Source organism: Pithys albifrons, chromosome 3 (assembly GCF_047495875.1).
Source record: "Pithys albifrons albifrons isolate INPA30051 chromosome 3, PitAlb_v1, whole genome shotgun sequence".
NCBI classification, from domain to species: domain Eukaryota; kingdom Metazoa; phylum Chordata; class Aves; order Passeriformes; family Thamnophilidae; genus Pithys; species Pithys albifrons.
This window is the reverse complement of record NC_092460.1, coordinates 15,392,416-15,398,763: the sequence shown is the minus strand read 5'-3', so window position 1 is coordinate 15,398,763 and position 6,348 is coordinate 15,392,416. Positions and strand designations below refer to the sequence as shown.

Here is a 6,348-nt window from a genome sequence, read left to right as displayed (position 1 = left end):
AACAGGAAGTATCTTTGAAATCAGACTGATTTTACTTTCTGCTTGTACCATTTCATGAGACTGGTAAAGGTTTGAGTACGACCATGGGCACTTTGGAAAAAACACAGAGAAAGTGTCTGCAGAGGCAGAGATGGACCAGGTAATCCACACCTGTGTGAGGTAACACTGTTTGTCCTCTTGGTCAAAGTGGAAGACGGTAGGAAAAAAAAAGTACTGTTGCACAGCATCACTTACAAGCAATTGCAGAGTCTCACATTCTCACCAGCCTTTTCTTTCACACAAATCTGAACAAACCTGCACTTATTAGATGCCCATTTGACTCTCTTGCCCTGGGGTTCTGGCTATGATTCATTTTTTACATCTAAAGAAAATCAAATCACACACATAGGTAAGGTGAGTTGTGGATGTCCTGACATGCACAATGACAGAAAGATTTGGCCTTCCATGTCCCACCCCCGGTTATTTCTATTCCTTTCCTTTTTTTCCCCTCCAAGCATGTTATTACTGTCCATGAGTCATTTCATTAATCTGGAGAGAAGGCTGGAAAACAAGTGAATAAACACTCTGCTTCACAACCTTCTGCTGCACTGTTTACTTCTCTGCTAATGAATGAACAGCTAAAAAACAGAATTATCCTGATTGGGGACAGTCAAAGGGACATTATCTTCCTTTTGTCAATAGCTCTGCCTGGGTCTGCCAGTGACCACCTGCAGGTCTGAGAGGATGATCCCTGCCTGCTCCTCCCAGCAACACCCCTATAGTGAGTACAGTGACAGTGCAAATCACAGAACAGGGGCATTGAACAGTTTGGGTTGGAAGGGACCTCAGACCTGGAAAACAGTGGAAAGGAACACATGTGCAAGTCAAAAAGAAGAGCACAGGAGTCTCTTACCTTTCCTATTAAAACAAGTATCAAGAAAAGGAGTGAGAAACACGACACAGCTGTGGTGCCAGACACAGGACCTGTCTCCAGCAGCACAAGGTCAGATCTCTCACATGAACTAGGCTAGAACATGGCACATGCTCTGAGTTCTGTGCACATGGACAGGGCTCTTCATTTACCCTGGACATGGCCTGCAGTCACCTTGGATGTCCTGCCCCCCTTCATGCTGTCAGAGCAATCCCACCTACAGTGACATGAATAAAGATAGGGGATGAAGGACTAAATGAGAAACAAATTACCTCAGTTAACAAATTGCCTCAGTTTTGCCCCCCAGACTCTAGGAATTCAGGGTGTCCCTGTGCCCCCCTGCAGGCTGGTTTGGCTCTCCCTGCAGCTGGTGACAGACTCAGGAACTGGCACTCAGTGCAGCCCACGCCTCACCCCAGCAGCTCCTCCTGGATTCACAACCAACGTGCCTCCCTCAAAAGCAGCACAGAGTTAAACCCTGGGACTGCTATTTCAAACACCATAAGGTGTTTAGTAAGTCCCTTTCAACTTCCAAGGATAGGAACAATGCACAGTTTCTTCATAAAGCACATACTTAACAGCCACAGATGGGATTCCAAATAACATGCAGACCACTATAAACTATTTTCAAAATAAGGCATGAAGCTAAGTCTGCTTGTGCACTTTATATTCTCTTTGCCTTTGTTGCTACATATGCTTGAGATATTGAATTTAGTCTAACATTTTTATTTCTGCACTTTGATGCACAGTTGAACATACTCAGCTCTGATCCACTTTCAAAGAGAATCTATTAATTTTTATATCAAGGAGGGCTGATGGTCAACCCCTGAGCTAAACACACAGTCCAACAGAACATGAAATTCAACATTTGGCTGTTCCCTGATGATTTTTTCCTGTTCCCACTGCATAATGGGACAGCAGCCTGTACATGTCTCCATCATGTGAGTGGTGTATTTGCACTTTTGTGACAACAGATAAGGTTTTGTCCCTGCCAACTGTACACAAACAGAGGAACCTGCCTAAAATATGTTCCTGGTCTGTGACATCTACACAACACATTGAGTTGTGTCACCTGGACTTCTCAGGACTTATGAAGATGGGAGGACAGCCTCCAGACCTGTCTGAGACAGGATGCTACATCTTTCTGGTTGGCAGCATTTCAGATCAAGAGTTAATATTTTATCAGGCTCCTTGATAGCTTGTGACACACAAATCAACACAAAGCTGGTGTTCAGCATATAAAATAGCCTTTCTTTAACTCTCTCTCAGACTATTTCAACTGAACACAGTTTTCTTATAATCCAGTTGTTGCAGGAAAACCAGGGGAAAACCCAAGTATGACAACAAAGTGGTGATGATCTGCCAGGCAGCTTCCCATAAAACTGAGGTTTCCTGCAGAGCCAAGGCACAGACACTGAGCCACATGGACAGACCCCCAATAACTCTATGTCCTGTGAGCTGACCTGTCTGACCTCCATGTGCAGAACAACACAGGCAATTCCAGCCAGGCCTCTCCCCCACTGCTTCTTTCCTCCTCTTCCTTGGACTAAGCAATGTCCAGTGGCAGATGGGAAAGAGATGACAGAGAGATGGAACTACACAACATTTACTGGCAAGAGAACCTTACTTGAGAAACACTGTGGGAAGGGAAAAAAGGGAACCTGACAACAAAATTGAATTTTTTGAGGCTTTGTGCCAGAGTACATATCCTCTATGTATGTAAATATATATTTGATCTGTACTTGTGAATCAAAAGCCACACAAAACTTGAAATAATTCTGTGTGTAGTTAACTTTATGATATATAACTTCAAAGATGAAAGCACAAAATCACTCTTGACATGGACATCATCACCCAAACAGAAAATTAGCACGTCTATTTTTTTAAATCATTTTGGCAGGATGGTATTTCTGATTAATAGAAATTTGAATTAAATTTCTCCTTTCATGTGTGCAGCAGTTAATTCTAATCAAGCAAACTCAAGGTCTTCCGTTGCCTGGATAGCACTAATTAGATTCTTCCACTTTATTACTTCCACATATGCAACCATACATGGCATAAAAATATCAACTTTCTTTTTAACAAATATGAACTTCCTTTTCAAAGTTTCACTGGGAATTATTTCCTGGAGTTGGGAACAATATCTGCTCCAAAGAAAACTCAAGATCTCAGGAATCCTAGAAAGAAAAGTATCAGGCTTAAAAGAAATGCTTTAAAATTTGCTTAGTACAGACCAGCACCACCATTTAGGTTTCATACAGAAATACAGTTAACAGTTCATATTAGGCTGCAGATTCATTAAGGGGATGTGTGTGTGTGTGTCCAGATGAAAGCAAACAATATTAATAAAGTAATGACTTATTATTCCTGGGTTCCTGTTAGCCAGGCCTGTAATTGCCCTGACCTGAGCTGATGGAGCTCTAAGTGATGGCACCAGATGCCTTATGACACAGGCATGTCCTTCTGAGCTAATAATTGCTCATTAGATAGTTGTTCCAGGATCCTCAAGGAACAGCTTAAAAACTGACTTTATGCAGGGATGACAAATTATTCAAGAAAACATTTGATAGCTCTACTGAGTGCCAGCCAAGGTTTGAGCTGGATGCAGAGAAACTATTACGAAACAAGCAGGCAGACCTAGCTGAGTCACTTTAAATCAGGAAATTCAATTCCTTCCTACTCTTCAGATTTAAAATATCCAACAGCATAAAGCTTCTATAGGATTTTTTATGTTTAGGGAAGAAACTGAAATACTGCAGTCAAGTCTCTCTAAAGGAAGCACTCATGACTTCCAATACATCAAACTAATGAAATCAAGGAGGAGAAGAAAATCAAAGGATTTAAAAGGAAGGTAATCAGACCAACTCATTCTGCTCTTTGTAATTAAATGAAGTATTTCACACAAAGACTTAAAAGCCACGAGGGGGACATGCAAGTATTTCTGTTTTAAGTGGCTACTTCTCAGTGAGATGGAGTAGAACCAATACCAAGAGATCTGGGAATAACAGTGATATGGCCCAGGACTTTATCAGACTGCTTTACAGACCTTGATTGAAAAAAAGCTTAAATCCCATGGGAAATAGGACTTTAAAGCAACAAAAGATGGTGTAGAACCAACACCAAGAGATTTGGGAATAGCAGTGATATGGCTCAGGACTTTACCAGAGTGCTTTACAGACCTGATGGAAAAAAAGCTTAAATCCCATGGGAAATAGGACTTTAAAGTAACAGAACTTCCTAAGAAATATAAACATGGTTATTCAGTATAAAACTGAGAAAAAGCAAAGGTTAAAAGCCCTTTGCAGGAGCTATAAGTATTAAGTTTAGGGGGGTTCATTTATTTCTAGAGACCTTCTCTCATCCTCAGAGGGGTATTTTTCCTACTATTAGCCATTGCTTGGAACTCTCCTCCTTACCATCTTACAGACAATGTGGTTCCTTGTTTCCTGCCAGGCAGTGGGATTCCTTGAAAATCCTCCAATACTTTACACCACAGGCAGTTCAGAAATAAAAGAAGAGGTGTCACAACTGTAAATGAGCCAAGAAAGAAAAAACATTGCATCATGGAATATTAGCCTTGAGACAGCTAACTGGATTTTTACTCAAGACAACAGTCAAACACAGAGCAATGAAGTGCAAGATAGAAATGAAAAACATCTGAAAGCAAAAATGAAAGGTAACCTCACCTTGACAAGGTTTCTGCAAACATGAAAAGCTCACCTGGGCAACTTTAAGAGAGCAGAACTTAATCTGCAAAGTGTATTTGTTCAGTTATTGGTTGTTGCAAAAAACCCAAGAGCTATTTATTTGGTTTACTAACAACATTTACTCAAAAGTTGCATTTATAAACACCAAGCTGAGCCTTGCTTTAGATTAACTCAGAAAAAAAATGGAGTCTGTATTGGATATCTATCTTTAGGGAAAGAAGATTATTTCTGAATTCAGAGGCTGCTCTGGGTTGGAGCAGCAGCTAATATCCTAACCAGAATTTCCTTCATCATTACTCAAGCAATAGCACTTTTATTTTAAAAAACCTTAGTCCTCCTCCCCCACCCGTATTTCTCTCCTAACACATTCCATTCTAATTTTAGTCTTTTGAGAAGTTTCTTTTCCAGATCAACCCACTCTTTTTCACATTTAAATAATTTTCAGTTTTTAAAAGAGCTCAGTTTTAGCAGGTGCTTCAGTAGCTAAGCAATAAGAAGTCTCTTGAGAACATCTTCCATGTTTCCCAAATGAATTAGCCTGGAAGTTTGGGGAGAACAGTATTATGCAAAATACCCACGCTGTTAAAGAGCTTTATTCCATTTTTTAAAACTGAGACAAAGAAATACCCTCCCCCAAAGAAGCATTTATGCTCATTGTTAACAGATGAAGAAACACTGGTTACACTGCCCATACTGGGACACACGGAATGCAGGAAACTCAACAGATAAATTTAGAAACCTAACATGGAAGAAAACAATGCAACTCCTCCTTTCTGAATGATTCAGCTTCACTGTGGTCCCAGCACTCAGAATACTCCATGGTTTGAAACACTGGGAAAGGAGGAAGGGCCCAGCCTGGTGCCAAAGCAGCAAAGATGGCACCAGTAACATGGACCTGCACCCCCAACAGCCCCAACACAGTGATTCCAGGGCTGGGAGCTGAACTACAGAACTTCAAGCATCTCCTCAGGTAAAACACAGCTTGGCCCATTCTGTCACCTCCAGCTATTTGGAAGATGCATTATTTTCTCTTTTAGCTCCTGGAAACTAAAACTATTGCACTACACTCTAGCAAATGCTTCTTTTTGTGGTCCCAAATAGCAGGAGGAAAGTCACTGACAATGATGCCTCTGTGCCCTCCTGCAGTTAGAGCAGACCTGAGAGACCTTGGCATCTGGCAGATTCATGAGGCAGGAAATTCTGAAATAAACTTAATGCTAGGCATCATTTACAGATTTACCAGAATAGATGCTCATCTGCAGTCACAGGGTTATCTTCCACATTTCCCCAGAGTGCAAGAACATCCTCCCTCTCCAACTGCAGAAAAGACTAATAGAGAGTTGAATCTATCCTGCTATGCCTGTGCAGTAAAAACATAAGTTAGAGTAGAATACAACAGCAGACACTTCTTATCTTATTCTTTAACATGACATGTCACCCCCTATTTCTGCTCCATTAAATTCTTCAAATCACACAGACTGAAAAAAATAATCCTATTTTAAAGCTGGACTTAATACTCAAAAAGAATTTTCTTACCTGGTGCAAAGATTTTAGGGAACCATTTCTTCAGCAAATGTTATTAGGTAAGGATTGGTCTAACCTCAATTTTTCACATTTGAGATACATGTTAGTATATACCTGAAGTAAATTTGCCTGTTAGCTTGCAGGAATTTTTAACAATACTTTTTTTCTTTGAGGCTTTGACTACGTGTTCTGTCTCCCAAGTCTGCT

At 40.6% G+C, this 6,348-nt stretch overlaps 1 long non-coding RNA gene across 1 annotated transcript; it reads right to left on the bottom strand.

Annotated features, from left to right (window-relative positions):
* Positions 1-2,799: 2,799 nt before the first annotated feature.
* On the bottom strand, positions 2,800-6,348 carry LOC139669277 (uncharacterized). Its single transcript, XR_011697224.1, has 3 exons — positions 5,858-6,348; positions 4,327-4,438; positions 2,800-3,087 (listed from the first exon to the last, which is right to left on the bottom strand). It is a non-coding gene; the product is annotated as an uncharacterized lncRNA (long non-coding RNA).